At 49.6% G+C, this 24,707-nt stretch overlaps 1 protein-coding gene across 5 annotated transcripts in view; it reads right to left on the bottom strand.

Moving 5' to 3' along the window:
- Positions 1–24,707, bottom strand: part of rbm47 (RNA binding motif protein 47) — a 273,757-nt gene that overhangs the window by 213,898 nt on the left and 35,152 nt on the right. For 2 of the 5 annotated variants that reach the window (XM_038791355.1, XM_038791357.1), the window contains exon 3: positions 20,396–20,449. The exons of the other annotated variants lie outside the window; for them this stretch is intronic. The gene's annotated coding sequence lies outside the window, so the exon portion shown is untranslated. The remainder of the gene's footprint in view (positions 1–20,395; positions 20,450–24,707) is intronic. 5 annotated transcript variants of the gene reach the window in all.

Genomic DNA, 24,707 nt, shown 5'->3' with positions numbered 1-24,707 from the left:
CACAAGGATGCCTGGGCAGCAGGATTTGCTGCCATCGCTGAAATGCCCCAGGTCCAGGAGGTGATCGATGGCACACATGTCCCCCCACATGCACCAACTCATCAGGAAAGGGTTCCACTTCCTGAATGTGCAGTCAGTGTGTCACCACCAGCTGCATATCATGCACATCTGTTCCCGATACCCAGGCAGCGTGCACAACGCATACATCCTGGCGAACATGTCAGTTCCCGGCATCTTTGAGGTGCTCCCTTGGGTGAGGAATTGGCTCTTGGGCGACAAGGGCTACCCGCTGAGGTCTTGGCTAATGGTGCCTGTCTGGAGACCCCAGATCAACCCAGGGACCCATTATAACGACGCCCATGCAGCAACAAGGAGCGTTATTTAGTGGTGCAATAGCGTCCTCCAGATGTGGGTCCAATGTCTAGACCGCTGCGGTGGGGCGCTCCAATATAGCCCCAGGAGAGTCTCTAACATCATGCTGGCCTACTGCATCCTGCACAACATCGCACAGCAGAGGGGGTACATGCTAGAAGAGGAGGAAGAAGGTCAGGCCTCATCTGATGAGGAGGTTGAGGAGGATGGCCAGGAAGAACCGGGCATGGACCCTGGGCTGGCAGGGCTGGCCGCTCAGATTGTGCTCCAGGACCACCACACATGGGACAACCTCATCATCCCCCCATTTTCCAGCTAAGAGGCCTAGCCAATGGCAGCTCCACCGCCCTGTTCCACCTCTCCATCCCGCCCCCACTCAACTGGTGCCCCCATCCCCATAGCCACTCACAACCTGATCAATCCCGCCTCTCTTCACTACACCTTCCTGACTCTCCTCCCTTCATTACACCTCCCCTGTCCCTCCTCTCTTCACTGCAACTTCCCTTCCCTCCTCCCTTCACTCTGGTGTTCCTCATCGTTTGACAAAGTCTGACCCCTGCCTCCACGATCACATTCCACTGTCCGCCCAGTGATCGGTGTATGTGTGCTGGCATTACATCTCATGGGCCCATATGTCCTTTGGGGGGTTGTTGGGTGGAGCGGGGAGGCGGCCTCAGACCTCTGGCCCCATCCCCTGACACTCTGAGGGTGAAACCAGGTGGAACATTCAAGTATTCTGGGGGCCTAGCCCTGTGCCATCCTCCAACACCCATGCCCCCACCACCAACCTCCCAAAACCCCACAAACACACTATGTCCAGTCGAGCCCATCCCTAATGCCCTTCAAACAGATTGAGGCAGATCAGAATGTTGGTGAAAAGATGTTTAATCGTGACTTTATACATTGATGTGTCCTGACCCCGAACTGTAACCTATGTGCTGCAGCCATGCCAAATTATCTGGTGTATAGCTTTCTTTTTTTTTAATAAACATTTTATTGAGGTATTTATGGTTTTATAACAACAACAAAATAAACAATATACATGAATTTATAAACATAGTGCAAAAGCCATCTTCTTTTCTTGCAGGTCCCACCTTTACTAACCCCCTACTCTAAACTAAGCTAACCCCCCGCCCGCCCACCTTTCTGCTGACGGTTAATTTTCTGCAAAGAAGTCGACAAACGGCTGCCACCTCCGGGCGAACCCTAACATTGACCCTCTCAAGGCGAATTTGATTTTCTCCAGACAGAGAAAGCTAGCCATGTCAGTTAGCCAGGTCTCCGACTTTGGGGGCTTTGAGTCCCTCCAAGCTAATAGTATCCGTCTCCGGGCTACCAGGGAAGCAAAGGCCAGAACTGATGTGTTATCTGTGTTGGTCTAACATCGATTTATAAGATGATCAGGGGAACAGATAGAGTAGACAGTCAGAGACTTTTTACCCGGGTGGAACAAACCATTACAATGGGACAGAAATTTAAGGTGAATGGTGGAAGATATAGGGGGGATGTCAGAGGTAGGTTCTTTACCCAGAGAGTAGTGGGGGCATGGAATGCACTGCCTGTGGAAGTAGTTGAGTCGGAAACATTAGGGACCTTCAAGCGGCTATTGGATAGGTACATGGATTATGGTAGATTAATGGAGTGTAGATTAATTTGTTCTTAAGGGCAGCACGGTAGCATTGTGGATAGCACAATTGCTTCACAGCTCCAGGGTCCCAGGTTCGATTCCCGGCTTGGGTCACTGTCTGTGCGGAGTCTGCACATCCTCCCCGTGTGTGCGTGGGTTTCCTCCGGGTGCTCCAGTTTCCTCCCAAAGTCCAAAGATGTGCAGGTGAGGTGGATTGGCCATGATAAATTGCCCTTAGTGTCCAAAATTGCCCTTAGTGTTGGGTGGGGTTACTGGGTTATGGGGATAGGGTGGAGGTGTTGACCTTGGGTAGGGTGCTCTTTCCGGGAGTCGGTGCAGACTCGATGGGCCGGGTGGCCTCCTTCTGCACTGTAAATTCTATGATAATCTATGATTAATCTAGGACAAAGGTTCGGCACAACATTGTGGGCCGAAGGGACTGTTCTGTGCTGTATTTTTCTATGTTCTATCGACTGCAACTGGATGCAGTAAAACGAGAAACAGCCTTCCGACACAGGGGATGGTGCAACACTGTTTAATTGAACCTGTTGATTGCTGTACATTATCTGCTGTGGGGTGACACTCTATTAACCTAACTGACAGCCTCCTACTGGCTTGACCAGACTAGCTCTCTATCATATGGTGATGATGTTCATTGGCCTGTGCATTGCAACTATCTCCCTGGGCGTGTCCTGTTAGAGAGCGAGAGCCTTAATGCCCTGTGGGCTTTATAGTGGTCGTGTCCTGTCTGGTGATTGGTTGTTCTGTGTCGTGTGTGTTCATTGGTTATCCTGTGTGTCAATCACTGCTGTCTGCATCTCATAATATACACGAGTGAATATTATGACATCTCCCCCTTTTAAAATAAATTTTGGAATGTGGCTCGATGTACATGCATAACTATGTACAAGTGGGGAATGAATGAACATATGTACATGGGAAGGTGTCTATCGTGCAGATACAGAGCAAACTGAACAAAATTTACAAAATTCAAGTTTATAGATTCAATCTTTGTGGTGGGCGACAAATTCAAGTCAATCGCCACAGAGGTGGAGGGGGGGACGCCGGCACCTGGACAGGCGGGATGGGTGCCATCTCGGTGGCCTTGTGGACAGGTGGGATCGCTGCCAGATCGGTGGCCTCGTGGTGCAAGACGTCCGGAGGAGGCATGATGACATGCGGGGAAATGCGGTCGGGTGATGGGCAGGGAACTTTACGCAGCGCCCTCCTGTTGCGCTGTAAAATGGAGCCATCAGCCATTTGGACAACAAAAGACCTGGGAGCAGCCTGTCTGACGACAACAGCTGGGGCTGACCAACCTCCAACAGGCAGCTGAACGCGAACAACATCGTCTGGAGCCAGCGCAAGCAGATCCGTGGCATGAGCATCATACATGATCTTTTGCTGGTCCCTGGATCGCTGCACCTTCTGCAGCACAAAGAATAATTCGCTGCAGCCGAGGTGTTATGTCATTTAAATCCTTTTGGATTATGTGGACTAAAGGCCTGTGGTCTGTTTCCACCGTGAACTTTGGCAGGCCGTATACGTAGTCATGAAACTTTTTTTTAAAAATAATTTTTATTGAAAAAATGTTGAATTTATACAACAATAACGCACCATAGTAAAATACCAAAAATAACAATAATATTAGCAATCATACACATTCGCCCCACCTGCATGAACACAGCATTTTAACAACAACGCAAATTAACACAATATAAAGTTACAGAATAGAAACTACAATAAGGAACACCCCCCCCCCCCCCCCCCCCCCCCCCCCGCCCGAGTTGCTGCTGCTATTGACCAAGATACCTATCCCTGAGCCAGGAAGTCCAGAAAAGGCTGCCATCGTTTATAGAACCCTTGTATTGATCCTCTAAGGGCAAATTTGACCCTTTCGAATTTTATAAATCCCGCCATGTCACTGATCCAGGTCTCCACACTTGGGGGCCTCGCATCCTTCCACTGTAGCAGAATCCTTCGTACTAGGGACGCAAAGGCCAGGACACCGGCCTCTTTCGCCTCCTGCACTCCCGGCTCTACCGCAACTCCAAAAATTGCAAGTCCCCACCCTGGTTTGACCCTGGATACCACCACCCTCGACACCATCCCCGCCACCCCTTCCAGAATTCTTCCAGTGCTGGGCATGCCCAGAACATATGGGCGTGGTTCGCTGGACGTAGTCATGAAACTTGACTGTTCCTGTGAGGAGACCCAAGCACTCCTTTTCGATCTGGACATATCGTTGTTCGGTCGGAGTCATGGCCCTGGAGGCGTATGCCACTGGAGCCAAGGACGAGGAGTCGTCTCGCTGGAGGAGCACCGCCGCAATGATTGCCAGCACCTTGTCAGTATCAGTTGCACACCCTGCTGTGAAATGTGGTCACCCAGAAACTTGCCATTTGGCCCAGTTGAGCTGGAGGCCGTTTTCATGTATCCTCTGGAAAACTTGTTTGAGGAGTGCAATGTGATCCTCGGGCGTCGTGGACCAGATGATCACGTCGTCCACATATACTCGCACTACCTTGATGCCCTCCATCATTTGCTCTGTTATGCGATGAAATACTTCGGAAGCTGATATGATGACAAAAGGCATGCGGTTGAAACAATACCTGCTGAACGGAGTGTTAAACGTGCACAGCTTCCGACTGGACTCGTCCAGCTGTATCTGCCAGAACCCACGGGAGGCGTCCAGCTTGGTAAAGAATTTGGCATTAGCCATCTCACAGGTTAACTCTTCAAGCTTTGGGATCGGGTAGTGCTCGCGCATGATGTTGCGATTCAGGTCTTTGGGGTCAATGAAAATGCGGAGTTCACCAGAGGGCTTTTTGACGCAGACCATGGAGCTGACCCAGTCTGTTGGTTCCGTGACCTTTGAGATGATACCCTGGTCTTGGAGCTCTCGTAGCTGCATTTTCAGATGATCCTTGAGAGGAGCCGGCACCCGGCGCGGTGCATGGATGATGGGTGGCATTCGGTTTGAGCAATATCTTGTAACGATATGGGTGCGTGCCCATTCCATCAAACACGTTGTGCTATTGCGTGAGATTGTCGTCTATCTCAGCCTGGAGATTTACATTGGGCGAGGCAGTCGCCAGTGTCGAGCTCATGGCAAGGACGCGCTGCACCAGATTTAGGAGTTTGCATGCACAAGCACTGAGCAGGGATGCCTTGTCAGGCTGGACGATCTTGAATCATAACGTCACTTTGATTGCCTTGTGAGATACACCTAGCTGACACGATCCACTGGCAGCTATGGCATTGCCATTGTAGTCAAGGAGCTGGAAGGCTGGTGGAAGAATGCTAGGTTGGTCTCGGATGCTGTCGAGGTCTGACTGTGATATGAGGTTTGCAGATGTGCCAGTGTCCAATTTAAATTGGATGCGAGACTGTTTAACCATGAGCACAGCACACCACTTGTTGTCAGGATCCACGGTGAGGATTGAAAGGCGGTTTGCAGGCACGGTGGAGGCCAGCTCGCGCGTGGTGATTATGCCCACTCGATATGGAGACTCAAAGCAGTCAGCATCGGGGTCCGTTGGGCTGTCGGGATCCAAATCCTGCATGCCTTGTTGTACGCAGTGGACTGCGCTGTAGCTGGGATCGCTGGCTGTTGGTCGGTGGGGCGGAAAGGCCGCGTAATGCCCAGGCTTTCCACACTATAGACATTGCCTTCCTTTGGCTGGACATTGCCGCTTTAAATGGGCGGATCCACAATTTGGACACGTCATGACGCTGACATCAGCGCGTTCCATGCGCCATCGCGCATGCGCAGTGCGGTCGCCAACTTTTGCACATGCGCATCGGGGTCTTCGGCCTCGTCGTCCACCCGGTCGTGGCACGCATGAGTAGGGACCCGGGAAAAGCGCGCAAAATGGCCACTCTTCTCGATGCTCAGGCCTTCCATTTCTGCCTGCACCCTTTCTGCCTCGTGGGAGATTAGCTTTGCATTTTCTGCCGCCCTGATGCGTGAGTAACGATTCCTGGCATGCTCATGGACAACACACGTTTCAATGGCAACGGAGAGGGTCAACTGTTTGATTTTGAGGAGCTGCTCCCGTAGGGAGTCGGACTGGACCCCGAAAACAATCTGATCCCGGATCATGGAATCAGTCGTCGAGTCATAATTACATGGCTGCGCTGGGATGCGGAGATGGGTCATGAAGGACTGAAACGGTTCATCCTTACCCTGAAGCCTCTGTTGGAAGATGTATCGTTCAAAGCTCTCATTCATCTCAATGTCGCAGTGGTTGTCGAATTTCAGCAGAACCGTCTTGAACTTCGTCTTGTCTTCGCCATCAGAAAATGTGAGCGAGTTATAGATGTGGATGGCGTGGTCCCCAGCAGTCGACAGGAACAGCGCGATCTTTCAGGCATCCGATGCTGCCTCGAGGCCAGAGGCCTATACAGGAGGAACTTCTGTTTGAAGACTTTCCAGTTGGCGCCGAGGTTGCCGGAGATCCGGAGTTGCGGACGAGGTTGGATCTTTTCCAATGCCGCTGGATGGCTGCGTGAAGGTCATTGCAGATTCACTTAAGGTAGATTCGTTCGAGTTAATAGCTCTCTGGTACAATGATGTGTTATCTGTGTTGGTCTAACATCGACTGCAACTGGATGCAGTAAAATGAGAAACAGGCTTCCGACACAGGAGATGGTCCAACACTGTTTTATTGAACCTGTAGATTGCTGTACATCATATATGTCAAACTCAAGGCCCGCGGGCCAAATCCGGCCCGCGGTGGAATTATCTTTGGCCCGCGAGATAATATCTAATTACTTTTTTTTTTAAATTTAGATTAGCCAATTATTTTTTCCAATTAAGGGGCAATTTAGCGTGGCCAATCCACCTACTCTGCACATTTTTGGGTTGTGGGGGCGAAACCCACACAGACACGGGGAGAACGTGCAAACTCCACACGGACAGTGACCCAGAGCCGGGATCGAACCTGGGACCTCAGCGCCGTGAGGCGGTTGTGCTAACCACTAGGCCACCGTGCTGCCCTAATAATATCTAATTACTATTAAAGCTGGCCCCAGCAATTGAAGCGCCTATGGCGTATGATATGGCTGATGCCGAGTTTATTCAGGTATAGTGTGAATCACAAAGTGTTGGCCTGTGGAAAAATGTTTTCATTAGAAATTACTCTGGAAAAGCTCCAGATAAAGCAATAAGAAATAAATGCAACTAATTTTTTTATTTATTTAATATTTAATGTTGTTTTTATAGGCAATAACCTAAGCTTTATTAGTCCCAGGTTCAATAAGTTCATTTCAATAAGTTTTGCAAAAAAACATTGAACCAGTCCGGCCCTCGACTTGTCCCGATTTTTTAATTTTGGCCCACGGTGTATTTGAGTTTGACACCCCTGCTGTACATCATCTGCTGTGGGTTGACACTCTATTAACCTAACTGACAGCCTCCTACTGGCTTGACCAGACTAGCTCTCTATCACATGGTGATGATGTTCATTGGCCTGTGCATTGTGACTAGCTCCCTAGCCGTGTCCTGTTAGAGAGCGAGAGCCTTCATGCCCTGTGGGCTTTACAGTGGTGGTGTCCTGTCTGGTGATTGATTGTTCTGTGTCGTGTGTGTTCATTGTGAACACACATAGGGGCTGCTTTAGCAGAGGGCTAAATCGCTGGCTTTTAAAGCAGACCAAAGCAGGCCAGCAGCACGGTTCAATTCCCGTACCAGCCTCCCCAAACAGGCGCCAGAATGTGGCGACTAGGGGCTTTTCACAGTAACTTCATTTGAAGCCTACTTGTGACAATAAGCGATTTTTATTTCATTTTATTGTTTATCCTGAGTGTCAATCACTGCCTGTCTGCATCTCATGATATACATGAGTGGATATTATGACAAGAACGTCTGCCTCTTTCTCCTCCTGGATTCCCGGATCTTCTGACACTTCGAAAATCGCCACCTCTGAACTCGGTGCCACCCTTATTTTTAACACCGTGGACATGACATCTGCAAACCCCTGCCAGAATCCCCTAAGCTTTGGGCATGTCCAGAACATGTGGACATGGTTCGCTGGCCCTCCCGCACACTTTGCGCACCTATCTTCTAACCCAAAGAACCTGCTCATCTGGGTTACTGTCATGTGAGCCTGGTGAACGACCTTGAATTGTATCAGGCTGAGCCTGGTACATGTTGTGGACGCATTGACTCTACTCACCGTGTCCGCCCATAGACCGTCCTCTATTTCTCCTCCAAGCTCCTCTTCCCACTTGCGCTTCAGCTCCTCAGTCTGCGTCCCTTCTGACCCCATGAGTCCCTCGTAAATGTCAGAGACCCTCCCTTCTCCTACCCACCCCCCTGGAAACTATCCTGTCCTGTATCCCCCTTGGTGGTCGGAGCGGGAAGGTTGAAACCTGCCTGCGTAGCAAGTCCCGCACCTGCAGGTACCTAAATTAGTTTCCCCTCGCCAATCCAAATAGCTCCTCCAGCTCCCTCAGGCTGGAAAAGGTCCCCTCTATAAATATATCCCCCATCCTCTTAATCCCTGCTCTCTGCCATCTCCGAAACCCCCCCGACCATCCTTCCGGGGCAAACCGGTGATTATTACAGATTGGAGACGACACCAATGCTCCCACCGCTCCCACGTGCCTCCTCCATTGCCCCCAGACCCTCAGGGCCGCCACCACCACGGGGCTGGCGGAGTAACGTGCCGGCGGGAACGGCAGAGGCGCTGTTATCAACGCCCCCAAGCTGGTGCCCTTGCATGAAGCCCCCTCCATACGCTTCCATACCGACCCCTCCCCCCACCACCCACTTCCTGAACATGGTTATATTCGCCGCCCAATAGTAGTTCCTGATGTTTGGCAGTGCCAGCCCGACCTCTCCCCGGCTCCACTCAAGCATGACCTTTTTTTACTCGCGGGCTCTTGCCTGCCCATACAAATCCAGTGGTTACCTTATTGACCCCTTTAAAAAAGGACTGCGGAATAAAGATGGGGAGGCACTGGAACACAAACAGGAATCTCGGGAGGACCGTAATTTTCACTGTCTGCACCCTCCCAGCTAGTGACAGCGGGAGCACGTCCCACCTCCGAAAATTGTCCTTCATTTGGTCTACTCGTCGGGCCAGGTTTAGCTTGTGCAGCCTTTCCCATTCCCGCGCCATTTGGATGCCTGGGTACCGAAAGCTTCCCCCTACCACTCTAAACGGCAGTTCCCCCAGTCGCCTCTCCTGTCCCCTTGCCTGGATCGCAAACATTCCACTTTTCCCCATATTTAGTTTCTATCCCAAAATCCGGCCAAATTCCCCCAGAATCCTCATAATTTCTTCCATCCCCTCTAATGGGTCCGATACATACAAGAGCAGGTTGTCTGCGTAAAGCGAGACTCTGTGTTCCATTCCCTCCCCCCCCTCCCCCGCCCAGACCAGCTCCTTCCAGTCCCTTGAGGCTCTCAGCGCAATTGCCAATGGCTCTATGGCTAATGCGAACAACAGGAGGAGAGGGTGCATCCCTGTCTCGTCCTCCGATGCAGCCTAAAATAGTCCGATGTTGTCCTATTCATCCGTACGCTCACCACAGGAGCCTGATACAACAACCTGGCCCAGTTAATAAAGCCCCGACCAAATCCGAACCGTCCCAGTACCTCCAACAGATATTCCCATTCTACTGGATCAAAAGCCTTCTCTGCGTCCATTGCGATCACTACCTCCACCTCCCTACCGTCCGGTGGTATCATGATCACATTTAACAACCTTCGTACATTGGCCACCAACTGCCTTCCCTTAACAAACCCCGTCTGGTCCTCCCCAATAATGTCCGGAACACTGTCCTCAATCCGAGAGGACAAGATTTTGGCCAGCAGTTTGGCATCCACATTCAATACATTTCCTCAGCAGCCCGCACACCTCTTCGTCAGCCTCCAGTGCGGGCACTGGCTACTGTCCTTGCTAACCTGTAGGTCAACCCAGTGCGGGGCATGATCTAAGATTGTGATCGCCGAGTACCCGTGTCCACCACCCCCATCAGATGAGCCCTGTTCAAAATTTAAAAATCGATCCGGGAGTACACTTTATGCATGTGTGACTAGAAGGAGAACTCCTTCACCCTCAGCTGCCCAAATCACCATGGGTCCATCCCCCCATCTGCTCCATGAACCCCTTTAGCTCCTTTGCCATTGCTGGCACCCTGCCCATCTTTGAGTTCGACCGTTCTAAACCAGGGTCAATATCTGTGTTGATGTCCCCTCCCATGACCAACGTATGCGAATCTGGGTCCGGTATCTTCTCCAGCATCCTCTTTATAAACTCCACATCGTCCCAATTTGGTGCATACACATTTACTAGTACCACCTGCACCCCCCCAATTTCCCACTGACCATAAAGTACCGGCCTCCCACATCCATAACTATTCTTCCCTCCTCAAACACCACTCGTTTATTAATCAGGAACGCGACCACTCTAGTCTTTGAGTCCAGCCCCGTGTGAAAAACCTGTCCGAACCATCCCTTCCTTAATCTGATCTGGTCAGCTACTCTAAGGTGCGTCTCCTGTAGCGTTACCACATCCGCCTTCAGTCCTCTCAGATGCACGAACACACGTGTCCTCTTAACTGGCCCATTTAGCCCTTGTACATTCCAGGTGATCAGCCTCGTTGGGGGGCTCATCACCCCCCCCCCCCCCCCCCTTCGCCGATCAGCCATCACCTTTCTTGGGCCAGTCTCCAGCCCGCACCCCAAGCCTCCACCTGCCCGCCCCCAGGCAGCCTCCACCCCCGACCTCCTCTCTGTCCCTCAGCAAAAGTCCCTCCCTTGTCAGCAGAACATTTTCCCCCCCTCCCACTCCCAGTAACAGCACAATGTAAATCGACCCCTTTGATAAGCCTAACATCTGTTCACCCCCCACTGTGCTTCCGTGAGCTAGCCCGCCCGGTTAACTTGGTGACCCCCGCCCATGGTGCCAGACATTCTACCACCTATTGTTCCCTCCCCCGCTCATACACACATATTCAAATGAAAAACCAGTCCCAACACAATTGCCCTAGAAAAAAAACGATAAACAAAAAGATCAAACAGAAGATCCAGCATCTAACAAACACACCTCCATCCCCCATCAGTGCACAGTGAACTTGAACTCACTCAGCTCTGCATATGGCCCCAAATCAATACAGAAGGCATTACAGATTACGTCCGAAAAACGAAACACAAGAAACTTTTTAAAACGTGAATGTTGCAGCAAAGTTCAAAGTCCTCAGTCCGTCACCAGTCCTTTTTTTCCGCAAAGTCCATCGCCTCCTCGGGCGACTCGAAATATTGCTCCTCATACGTGACCCAGAGACTGGCCGGATACAGCAGTCCAAACTTCGCCTTTTTCTTAAAAAGGATCGACCTGATCTGGTTAAACCCTGCTCAGCTCCTGGCCACCTCCGCACTCAGGTCCCGATAGGTCCGCAGGATACTGTTCTCCCATTTACAGCTCCGTGTCTGTTTTGACCACTGTAAAATACGCTCCTTATCCAAATACCTGTGGAATCTCACCACCATTGCCCTCAGGGGGGTCTCCCATTTGCGGCTTCCTCGCAAGTGCCCTGTGAGCCCTGTCCACCTCCAAGGAGAACGTCCCATCCCCCAGCAGCTTCTCGAACATGTCTGCTATGTTTGCCCCAGCGTCCGCTCCTTCGGACCCCTCCGGGAGCCCAGCGATTCTCAAGTTCTGCCGGCGGGACCTATTCTCTATGTCCTCCACCTTCTCCAGGAGCTGTTTATGCTGTTCTCTCAGCATCCCCACCTCCAACTCCACAGCAGTTTGATGTTCCTCCTGCTCAGCCAGTGCCTTCTCTACCTTCTGGATCGCCCGATCTTGGGCATCCAATCTAAGCTCCAGCTGCTCAATTGACTCTTTAATCGGGTCCAAGCATATCTGCTTCTGCTTGGCGAAGCCCTCCTAGATAAATTGCATCCGCTGCTCCGTTGACCGGTGGGTCCAGGACTCCGGTCATCCGCCATGCTTTCTCCCGCTGCAGCTTCAGCCCAAGCCTTCTCTGTTTGTCTGCTTCTTCCTTTGAGAGCACTTCTAGTTCTCCTCTCCATGCACCAATGTGGGAATCCAATCAATAATAGCCTCGACCATCAATTTTCCAAATCAAGTCCAGTACAAAATCGTGGGAAAAGGTCCAAAGGTCCGACTCGGGCGGAAGCCACCAAATGTGCGACCTACTCCTTCATAGCCGCCACCGGAAGTCCCAATCATGGTGTATAACATTCTTATCTTACGAGGGGACATACGGTTATGGTGCAAGGGGCAAAGTTTAGAGGAGATGCGCGAGGGACATGTATTACACAGAGGGTAGTGGGTACCTGGACTCGCTGCCAGAGGAGGTGGTGGAAACCGGGACGATAGTGAGATTTAATGGACGTCTTGACAAATACATGAATAGGATGGGAATAGAGGGATACGGGCTCCGGAAGTGTAGAAGGTTTTAGGTTAGATGGGCAGCATGGTTGGCGCAGACTTGGAGGGCCGTAGAGGCTGTGCCTGTTCTGTAATTTTCTTTGTGCTCTACTGCCACTTCAAAATGTGACCCCAAATAGCACATCAGACATGGAGGTGGCCTGCTGCATTACTCATCCTCTGACCTGAGATGTCTTTGGCAGCCGTCCTCTGCAGCGCCTGGGGGAGACACCAGCTTGGGCTCCCTTACTTCCTCCTCCCTTTGACTGCTCAATGGCCCTTGGGCTACTCCACGGGATGGAGGTGAGGCCAGAGTGAGTTCTGGAGGCTCCGCCGTCACCGCGCTGCCAGTCCTGGAGACCCACCCTCACTTGAACCATAGTCTCAATGTCCTCAACCATGGAGCATTGGCACTGTGTCATGCCCTTCAGTGAGTAAGTCATGTCCCTCACTGCCTCAGGCATGTAACTCTGACACTGTGCAGTGCCCCTCTGGGATTATGCAATGTCCCTCTGGGACTCTGCCATGTCCCTCTGGGACTGTGCCATGTCCCTCTGTGACTGGCCAAGGTCAGCCAGTGCCCGGCCAATGCTCTCGATGCCCCTTGATGTCGAGGGATGTGCAGGTTAGGTTACAGGGTTATGTGGATAGGGTGGACAGGGGAGTGGACATGGGTAGGGTGCTCTTTGGGAGAGTCAGTGCAGACTCAGTGAGCCAAATGGCCTACTTCTGCACTGTAGGGTTTCTATGATTTCTTCTATGATGCCCTCAGCCATGACCCTTTGTGACTGGGCCAAGCTCTGGAGCATGGTGGCAATGTCCATGTGGGACCGGTACATGTCTGCCTGTAACTGGGTTTCCCTGTCAGCCGCACAGTGTGCCCCAAACCTTGGACGTTTTGACCCATGGCTCTGATATCTGGTCCCAGGTATTCTACTGCGACGCTACCCGTTCAGTGTTGGCCTGGGTACCATGCATTATCGGCACCATCTCCTGCACCAGAAGGTGGCTGGACTCTTTCAGCTGCACCTGCAGGCGCTGGAAAGTTGCTGAGAACCCCTCCTGTAAATCCTGGCCCTGTGTCCGCATCTCCACCAGTGATGGGATCTACTTTCTAGAAGCGTGATACCTGCCTGGACTGCGTATCAGAAATGGAGGGGAACCTGGGTGCTGAAAAGAGTGAGGCATGTAAGGAATTAAATATTCGCTGAAAGAAAAGTACTGAAGAAACCTGAAGGACTAAAATCCTTCCCGTTGGAGGGGCTATTTGAGGAGGAATTCAGGACATGCTAATGTGCCAGCACTCCCAGTCCCATTCCCGCCGGTATCTGATTATCTCCTTGTCTTTTGTCTTGCAGGATCACCATCAGACCAGGCCGGCCACATGAAACATGTGTCTTCTATGTAGAGACAGCCACAAAGGGATAGATTCTCCATTCCCAAAGCTGGTATTGGGTTTTCCGATTAGGTGGAGAATGGAGAGTTGACTGAAAAACAGTTCGATGCTTGTATCCCTGTTATGGGCCAGGGTTTAAAGAACCCCAAAGTGTATCATGGAGTTCACCTGATGCACAACTTTTACCAGATTGTGGTATGGAGAGCACACAACCCACTCTACAAGTGCGGTATTGCAGAAATGGAAAAGTATTTTTTAAAGCAAAACAATGTTTATTCTATGAACTCAAGTTAATATTTTTAAAACATACAGTGAACAACTTGGCAACCATTAATTCAAATACAACCCCCAAAGACTACAACACTAAGTAATCCTTTAAGCTTTCCTTTTAACATCCATACGACTTCAAAACAAAACGTTTAACGGAAGCACATCAGGTTAAAGTCACTGCTGAAAACATTTATATTTCTGAATTCACCAAATGATCAAGAGATAGTCTTTTGATGACAGAGAACAGCAGTACGGCTGCGGTGTCTGGCTTCAGATTCAACACAGAAAATGAAACTAAAACACAGCCTGCAGCAAACAGCCTAAAACGAAAGTAAAAAACTAAAGACAGCCCAGCTCCACCGACACTCTGACATCACTAATAAACACTCATTTCTTAAAGGTACATTTTTTAAACACCCATTTCTTAAAGGTACTCTCACATGAGACCCCTGCCAGCTGCCCAAAAGGTGAAGAGCAGTCCAGGCAGTAGAGTGCAAAATCATTGTAGTAATCTTTCCCTTCACTCTTGAATACATCTTAAGCTTTTTCACAACAGAAAAATGCTTTTGATGTGGTAAAGAGCTGTCAATCATAGCAAGAGTGTTTATAAACATTGTGGCTAGCAGGGTACTTGAGATGCATTCAAACATGAACTGAAAGATAGATCAACAATCAACCAAACACCTGTCTCTGGACAGGTCAATCAAACTGTCAATCATTGGCTAATGCAATGTATTTGTATGAAATGCAATGGAAGATGTGAATTTCAAAGACTGTCAAGAGATCTGAAGCCCTTTGCGGTGTACTTGAATTTTGAGGAAATCGCTGACACTTGACAATTGCTCCTTTAATCACGTTTGTCTAAGGCAGCAGATGTTAGGGTAGAGTAAGTGAAAATGCAGTGATTTTGCACTCAACTACCTGGGCTGCTCTTCAACCTTCAGGCAGGGGTCTCTGAGGGGAGTGTCTATTGGGGGTCTCTGTGGGGATTTCTATTGGGGGGTCTATGATGGAGGTCAGATGGAGTGTCTGATGGGGTGGAGGTCTGATGGGAGGTCTGATGGAGGGGTCTAATGTGGGGGTCTAATGGGGGGTCAGATGGGGGTGTTGGTGGGAGGGGGTCAGGTCACCCTCATCATGCATGCTGTGGGAGTTGAGTCATTATTTCTGTGATTTGAGGGAGGATACCATTACTTGTCAGCTCCAGGGGTGCCTGGATTTGTGTTGGGGGAAGGGTTGCGGCGCTGGACCACAGTATTGGGCCACCCACTCAAAATAGCAGCCCAATACCGGGATTCCAACAGAATCTGCTGAGCTCTCCTCCATGCATGAATTAGGATGGTAAAGGAGAGGGAATCACATGTGGGTTCCGATCCTAGAGCCAGGGGAGACCAGTAGCGAGTCTACGCTGACAGGAGCACTTCGTTTCCAGAATGGAGAATTCACCCCAAAATATTGGTTCAATGTCTTTACCATTTACTCATTCCTCACAATAATTTCTCATGTCTACTTTTAAGGGACAAAAGTTTACTTTAGCTACTCTCTTCCTTTTTATATTCTTGTGAAAGCTAACAAACTGTTTCTAAATTCCTGGCTGGTATGCTCCCATATTCTTTTTTCCCTTGATCAACATTTTGATGGCCCTTTGGTGATTTCCAGAACACTCCCAATCCTCAGACTTGCCACCACCCTTTCCATATTGTAAACCTCTTCTTTTAATCTCATTTTATCCTTAACGTCTTGAGTAGGACACAGATGGGTCTTTTTGCTGCATTTTTGCTTTTCAATGGGATGTATTTTTGTTAAATATTTTCACTTTTTTAATGTTTCCCACCGCTTATTGATGGCCATGAATTTAATTTTATTATGATTACAAATTTACAGGGATATTTTGCGATGCGATTACTCATCATGGTTCATTATCATAGAATTTACAGTGCAGAAGGAGGCCATTCGGCCCATCGAGTCTGCACCGGCTCTTGGAAAGAGCACCCTACCCAGGTTCAGCACCTCCACCCGATCCCAATAACCCAGTAACCCCACCCAACACTAAGGGCAATTTTGGACACTAAGGGCAATTTATCATGGCCAATCCACCTAATCTGCACATCTTTGGACTGTGAGAGGAAACCGGAGCACCCGGAGGAAACCCACGCACACACGGGGAGGATGTGCAGACTCCGCACAGACAGTGACCCAAGCCGGAATCGAACCTGGGACCCTGGAGCTGTGAAGCCATTGTGCTATCCACAATGCTACCGTGCTGCCCTGGAGGTCTTATGGTGCAGTTAGTAACGTCCTTGCCTCTGAACCAGAAGTTTCAGGTTTTAGTCCCACACCAACAAAGGCATGTTCATAATGTCGCCAAACAGGTTGGGCATCAATCTGCAAATCCTTCCAACACAAGCCAATGACTGGTAGTGAGAATAGGAGAGATTACTGATCAGTCATTTGATGTGAAGAATGTGGAGCCTTTACAATCACAATCTGTAGCTCCAGACTACAGTATGCATGTAAATGTGTATGTTGCCACAGCAACATGAACTCCCTGAGTGAACTGTACCACACCATCACTATTATGCAATGCTGGATCTAAAATTGCTTTTCCCTAGTTGGTTCCTCATAGCATTGCCCCAGGAAACTGTCATAAAAGCAATCTATGAACTCATCTTCTCAATCACCCATGCCAATTTGATTGGTTCAGACTATATGAATATTAAATTCCCCACAACTATTACATTGCCTTTGTTACCTGCTCCAATAATATCTTGTTTACTGCTCAGCCAACAGTATAACTACTATTAAGGGCCCGATAAACTGTCTTCCTTTACCATCAGGGCCACACCCCCCCCCCCCCCCCCCCCCCCCCCTCCTTTGCCAGTCCGTCTGTCTTTCAAAATATTGGGCTGGATTTTTCAGTTTCCAAACTTTGATTTATGAACTAATTCATAGTCATCTGCCATTCATGCTGCTAATTTCGCAGTTTTAGCATTCTACTCTTCCACATGAGTTCTCACTACATCAGGAATTGAATTTTTAAACTCCTCCAAAATTATAATTTCTCTAAGAGCTTCATACGTTTGGTCTATTTCCCTTATCCACTCATCAAAATTACTCTGTTTGATCCTTTCAAACTCCATGCATGTTTGACCAGGTTCTTTCCTTAAATTTCTAAACCTTTGTCTGCAGGCTTCAGGCACTCGTTCATATGCACCTAAGGTGGATTTTTTCACCTCCTCATATGTCCCAGATACCTCCACTGATAGTGATGCAAACACTTCACTAGCTCTACCTACCAGCTTTGTTTGAATCAGTAATACCCACATGTCTTGTGGCCATTTCATTTGTTTAGCTACCTTCTCAAATGAAATGAAAAAGGCAATGCTTGGACATATTTAAATGGATCCCCAACAAGCCTTCGACTATGACGCTCTTTCTCACTATCCTCATCACTATCCTCAAGCTGTATGTTTCTCTTTCCATCCGCCAATTTTAACTGACTTTCACGTTTCATGGCCATTTTTTGAAGTCCAAACTTTCTCTCTTTTCCTTTTTCCCTGATCTGTACCTGCCATTCTCTCTCTTTTTGTTCTGCTAGAACTATTTATTCTTTTTCCCATTCTTCTCTCTCCTTTTCTTTTTCTCTAATCTTTGCCTCCTTTTCTCTTTCTTTTTCCCTCATTTCGTATTCAAGCTGCTTTAATTCTTTTACATGTGCAAGCTGCTTGATCTGTAATTGAGCTGCATTAGTGGAGGTAAATAAAGCATCATGCAGTTGGTGATGGCCATGGCTGAGGATCTCAGCAGAATGTCCGACTCTCTGGGGGATGTTACCCAGTACCAGGCCGACTTGATGAGGTTCTGCAGGACATGTCCCGCTCTCTGATGGGAATAGTCATGGCGCTGCAGAGTTTTTCCCAGTCGCAGGTGGTCACTGACAAGGTGCTGCAGAGCATGGCCCAACCTCTGAGAAGCATCGCTGAGGGCATCGACACGATGGTGCAGAGACTGGGAAGCTGCCAGAGCTGACAGACCCAGATGATGCAGAGGTAGCCGGAGCTCGAACCAGCTGCCCCTCCATCCTGAGATAAATCCTGTGGCCCTACGGGCACCAACTGGGAGGAGGGGGTGCTGGGTGCCAACCCGGACCCATCCCATGGAGTGTGGATGGTGGCCACCAGCTCCCCCGAGTTCCAGCCCTCTGATGATGCCGAGTCTTGCAGTCAGCACACAGGACATGCTGTGCATATCTACCCGCAAGAGCGCAGGGCACTGCGACCCCAGAGCCCCCAGAGGACACCCGCCGGGGATGGAAAGCCAAGGGACGTGCTAAGCAGCTGACTGCCTCCACCTCTGATGTGCATCCTGGGGACACACCTGTACACAGCAGTAGAGCAAGGAAGGGTAAGTGCATCAAGGATCATTGAGGGCATGGGGGAAGGGGTTGGGGTAGGTAGTGGTAAAGGGGGGGGGGGGGGTGAAAATGTGGTGGAGATAGTGGCCAGCACTATCGGGAGACTGGGGCAATATTGGACACATTTGAAACATAAAAAATCTTTCACCACAACCAGTATGACGCCTTTGTCACTTTCTTCTAAAAGGTGGGCCGACCTTCAAACCCTTAGCCCATCTCTCCAGGCCCCCCCCACCCCCCGTGTACAAGTGATGGGTGTGAGCGAGCACTCAGCAGCCAGGCAGGGGTCAGCCTGTGGCACAGATTGAGGAGCACTAGCGCTTAGCTCTCTACGGGTTATCATCACCAATCCTGCCTTACACAGTGACCCGCTGACGGTGCCGCCACAGTCCCATCACCCTGTAGTGATGTAACACAGACCCTGGGAGTGGGAGGAAGGGGGGAGGGTAGTGATGACAGGCCAGGCCATGTGCTAATTGAGGTGGGCAAGTATGAGGGCCTCCCTGGCCCTCCGGGCTTGCCGGATTCTCATTGCTGCTGCCTGTCCTGCAACCTCTGCTGGTCCTCCGGTTACTCCACGGGGTCATCCTCCAGCCCCTGTTTGTCCAGCACCCCCATAACAGCCTCCCCGAACAGGCGCCGGAATGTGGCGACTAGGAGCTTTTCACAGTAACTTCATTTGAAGCCTACTTGTGACAATAAGCGATTTTCATTTCATTTCATTTATCATCCTCATCCCCCAACTCCAGCACGTCACCCCGTTGCTTTGCCAGGTTGTGGAGGACACAGCAGACCACCACAAGGCGATCCTCTGGGGGGTGTACCGCAGGGCACCACTGGAGCATTTTGAGCAGTCCGATGCACCGTTCAATGACAGCCCGGGTGGCCACCTTCTACTGAGAGCAAGTGTCCTCCTTCTCCAGGTGGTGCCACGTCTGCAAGAACATGGCACAGGTGCCGCACCGTCTCCTTGTTGAAGCGGAGCCTCCTGCGGCACGCGTTGTCCGTCATCTTTTTGAATGACCAGCGACGTCATGGGCCTCCCCCTCTGGGTCTCACCTGACCTTTTTTTTTTTATAAATTTAGAGTACCCAATTATTTTTACCAATTAAGGGGCAATTTAGTGTGGCCAATCTACCTACCCTGCACATCTTTGGGTTGTGGGGGTGAAACCCACGCAGACACGGGGAGAATGTGCAAACTCCACACGGACAGTGACCCAGGGCCGGGATTCGAACCCGGGTCCTCAGCGCCGTAGGCAGCAATGCTAACCACTGTGCCACCGTGCTGCCCCGGGTCTCACCTGACCTGACGGGTGACCAGGTCCTCAGGGTGTGGGGCAGGGTGTGACACATGGGCTGCCACCTCAAGCCTCTGTAGATGCTGCTGCTGCCATCTGGCCGACCGGCTTACCAGCAGCACCTTAGGGCCTGTCCTGCGGGGTCCAAAATACCGTCCATACCGATCAATATAAGGATTTGGGATAGGGTGTTAGACTGACAAACAGTGGTGGATCCCACCCGGGGCTCTCCGTTCCCCCATTGATCTCCCCCCCCCCTCCCCGCCCCCCCAACTCACCAGACCCTGTACCCCTGACACCCGCACTTAATGTTACCTGGACCGGACGTTGGTCCCCAACACTCTTTCCTCATTTAACTCCATATTGTAACGTTTTATTCCCTTCTCCCTCATATGCTTGCCTAGCTTCCCCTTAAATTAATCTGTACTGTTCTTTCAACCATCTCCTGTAGTAATGCGCCTCACATTCTTACCAAAGAACTTTCTTCTGAATTCCCTGTTGGATTTGACAACTATCTTATGTTTGATGGCCTCTATTTATGCTCTTCCTCACAAGGAAACACACTTTCTGTAGCCACGCTGACAATACCTTTCGTACTGTTAAATACCTGGATTAGGTCACTGCTCAGCCTTCTCATTGTGTTAAGCTTCACTGGCACAATCTAGGAGACCAAAGGAGAGGTTTGACAGAGTAAATAATAAACTACTTCCACTGGCAGGAGAGCTGGTAATCAGAGGACAAGGATTTAAAATAATTCACAAAATAACCAGAAGGGAGATGAGGACAACCTTTCCAAGGAATGAGTTATTATGACTTGACGTGCACTTTTTGAAAACAGTGATGGGCTTTAAGAAGGAGATGGAGAAATTTAAGAAAGGAACTCTCAGAACATTAGGTCTAAGCAGTTGAAAGTGTAGCTGCTAATGGTGCAAAAGGAGATGGGGATACACAAGAAATTGTGGATGGTCTAAAATCAGTGACATAAAGGGTTTGGGAGTGAATTGTAGGGCTTGAAGAAGTGGAGGAAATAGGGAGGACTCAGATCATAAATGGGTCCAAACACAAGGATGGGAATGTTAAATATGAGGCATTGGGAAACTGGGAGCCAATGTTAGGCCAACAAGGACAGAAATGATGGTGAGTGGGATTTGGTCGAAGTAGCAGCGTTTTGGATAGCTGCCATTAATAGAGAATAGGGCAGCACGGTGGCGCAGTGGGTTAACCCTGCAGTCAAACGGCGCCGATGTCCCAGGTTCGATCCCAACTCAGGGGCCTCACGGTAGCATGGTGGTTAGCATCAATGCTTCACAGCTCCAGGGTCCCAGGTTCGATTCCCGGCTGGGTCACTGTCTGTGTGGAGTCTGCACGTCCTCCCCGTGTGTGCGTGGGTTTCCTCCGGGTGCTCCGGTTTCCTCCCACAGTCCAAAGATGTGCGGGTTAGGTGGATTGGCCATGCTAAATTGCCCGTAGTGTAAGGTTAATGGGGGGGATTGTTGGGTTACGGGTATACGGGTTACGTGGGTTTAAGTAGGGTGATCATTGCTCGGCACAACATCGAGGGCCGAAGGGCCTGTTCTGTGCTGTACTGTTCTATGTTCTATGTTCTGGGTCACTGTCCGTGTGGAGTTTGCACATTCTCACCATGTCTGCGTGGGTTTCGCTTCCACAACGCAAAGATGTCAGTCTAGGTGGATTGGCCACGCTAAATTGCCCCTTAATTGGAGAAAATGAATTGGGTACACTAAATTTTTTTAAAAATTAATAGAGAATTCAGCACGAGAGGTTGGGCTGGATGGCACTCCAAATAATCGCGCTTATATGTAACAAAAGCATGGATGAAGGTTTATTTGGAAAACGGAGTTCGGCAGGGCAGAAGTTGGAATTAAGTCATCTTTGTGGTGGAGAGGATATATGGGGTCAGATAATCAGCTCAGGATCGAATAGGATGTAAAGATTGTAAACAATCTGCTTTGGCCCTGAATCAGTGGACGCAGAGCGGAATGGAAGTAATGGCAAAGATACAGGGTTAGAGACAGAGGTGAAAGTTGATGGCTTCAATGTTTAATTGGAAAAGTTGCGAGCCATTCAAGACCGGTGTTCGATTACACAGAGGCAGTGGGTGAATTAAGGGCGGTGGCGCAGAAGTAAAGCTAGATGTCATTATCGTACATGTAAAGCTGACCTCATGGCCAACGGATGACGATAATTGGCAAAAGAACTTTGAAGTTGAGGAGAATTTTGTTTTGTGCAGTGAATGGTTTCTGGAATTCTCCACCGGAAAGTGATAGAAGCAGGTTTAATAGTAATTTTATCAAAATTGATCTGATTATATATTTGCAACGGAACAATTTTCAGAGTTATGAGGAAAGAGCAGAGGAGTGGAACTAACTGAATAACTATTTCAAAGGGCAGCAACTGGTAAATGGCTGCTTTCTGTGCCACTTGATTCTAGAATAAAGCAGTCTATGATCTGCTAGCAATTATTAGAGGTGGAGCAGGCAGGACAGACAGATTTAAGGAGAGGATTCAGGGTGGAGAAAGCAAAATTTTCACTCCAGAATGATCCTGGGATAGTGGACCATTTTGGAAAAGAGTCAGGCCTTCAGGCCCAATATCATGGAATGTGATTTCATCAGATATAATAATAATTATGAGCAGGAGTGGTGATATGGTTGTTACAATTGGATGCCAAATGGTAAAATAAGCTAGAACTCCTGTTCTTGACCTTCCCTGATTTTAGTGACCCCCATCACTGGCAGCCTTCAGCCTTCAGCAGGCAAGGCCCTGGGCTGAATTCTCCGATAATGGGGCTAAGTGTTGACACCGTCAGAACTGCCAGAGCGTTTTACGACAGCGCCACCTGGCTGCAGGAGCAGCGATCCTGCGCTGCACAGGGGGCCAGCATGGCACTGGAGCGCTTCACGCAGCTCCAGCTGCTGATATGGGCGCCAGCACGGGTGGCGCGGGTCTGCGCATGCATGCCACGGCTGGTGCGGGTCCACGCATGTGCGTGGGTTGCTGTCTCCACGCCGGCTCCCGAGCAACATGGCGGAGACCTACAGGGGCCCAGTGCGGAAGAACATAGGCCCCACCCGGAATTAGCCCGCCCGCCAATCGGTTGCCCCTGATCACGGTCCTGGCCACCGTGGAGGCCCACCCGGAGTTGGAACGCCCACCAGGACGGTCCCCGCAGCCAGAACGGTGAGGTCCCACCAGGTAGGACCACATGCTAACGGCGGGCCTCCACGGTGGCCTGGCCCGCGATCGGGGCCTACTGATCGGCGGGCGAGCTAATTCCGTGCGGGGCCTATGTTCCTCCACGCCAGGCCCCTGTCGGGCTCCGCCATATTGCCCAGGGGCCGGCGTGGAAACAGAAACCCGCGCGCTGGCCATGTCACGCATGCGCGGACTCGCGCCAGAGCAGCAGACACCACTCCGGCGCCTTACTAGTCCCCGTGGAAGAGGTGAATACCTGGGCATGGAGGCACGTTGTCGCTGAAGTGGCTCGCGCCACTTTTGACGCCGGCGTCAGAACTTGGCTGTGGGATCGGAGAATCCCGGCCTTCACCTCTCTTTCCACCAGTGTGGAGGACTTGTGGCACGGTGGTCTGTGGTGATCTCTATATGAGCATGTACACAAGGGGTTAATGTGTAATCAGTAGCACCACATGATCACTAGAGGGGTATAAAAGGCAGCCACATTGGGCCTCTCTCTCTTGGGTGCACAGTAATCAAAGCAACAGCAGACTAGTTTAGATGGCTAGTGAAGTTACGTATATTTACCATAGTTCGATCTCGTTAACCTTATCACCGGTACCAAAGTTAAAATAAAGAACTCGTAAATATTGTTGTCGTTACTCAATAAACCTTTTGTTACTACTGGACGAGATTGAGTCTTCATCGGGATTCAGATTACCTCATCACTAATCAAGGATTGAGTAGTACATGTTACCTACCACACAGATAACAAAACATGGTTGTGTCCCTAGCTCTGGGTTCAAATCCCACCCAACAACTTGTGAACCACAGAATGAGCCACTATTTGTCAAAGGGGGAAAAAGCGTGTGAAAAGATCTGCTTTAAAAAAGCACGATCCAGTGTCCTCTATTGGAAGTGTGTGACTAAGATCATGATTAATGCTACCTTGGGCAAAATATGAGAAGGAAACCAATTGCCATCAAAGTATATCCCTGTTGGGAATCAACACCAATAGGCATCGAGGGGAAGTGAGATCATTGAGAAAATTTTAAAAGACAACACATCAATCCAGACTCTCCTCATAGCATCGGTTCTGCTTTTCACTTTAAACCCTCTTGCCTCAACTTCTGTTTAATGTACAAGGTCTGATTCATCACAAGTTAATCACTGAGCTGTAAGCTTCGACAAGATCGCACATTATCACTTGAAATTATGTTTTATAATTTCAAAATCCCAGAGATCTTTACTAATGTATATAATTACAAAGGGGAAGTTCAATTTAAAAGCTGTAAATAGCAAAGAAACCATCTCTTTTCCTGTCCGAGTTTTCAACACATCCTGCTCTCCATGATGAAAGAATTACTCACTATATGTGACTGGTGTTGAATTGGCAAAATCACATTGCTGCTTGTAGCTGTTCAACTGAATCAACGGTTGCAGTATTCAAGATTTGGTTTAACCCTCAAAATGCTAAGTTTTTACTACTCCTGCTTCATTCCAAAATTTCAACATAAGGACATCAGTATAATTGTCCTCAGTGATAAAGTAACAAAAATCAAAAAGGAAAAAATAATGCAGCCGATGAATCTTCATTCCTTCAAGAGTTCAATACAAATCAATCACTATGATGCACGGCGGAGTCAAATTTGCTCCTATAGTTATAGGCCCCCTTCCAGCCACTTGCTGAATGTTAGAATGTTAACCTGGCTAAAACCATTGAG

Source organism: Scyliorhinus canicula, chromosome 3 (genome assembly GCF_902713615.1).
Source record: "Scyliorhinus canicula chromosome 3, sScyCan1.1, whole genome shotgun sequence".
Classification (NCBI taxonomy): Eukaryota; Metazoa; Chordata; class Chondrichthyes; order Carcharhiniformes; family Scyliorhinidae; genus Scyliorhinus; species Scyliorhinus canicula.
The sequence above is the reverse complement of the archived record's forward strand: the minus strand, read 5'-3'. Positions and strand labels throughout refer to the sequence as shown.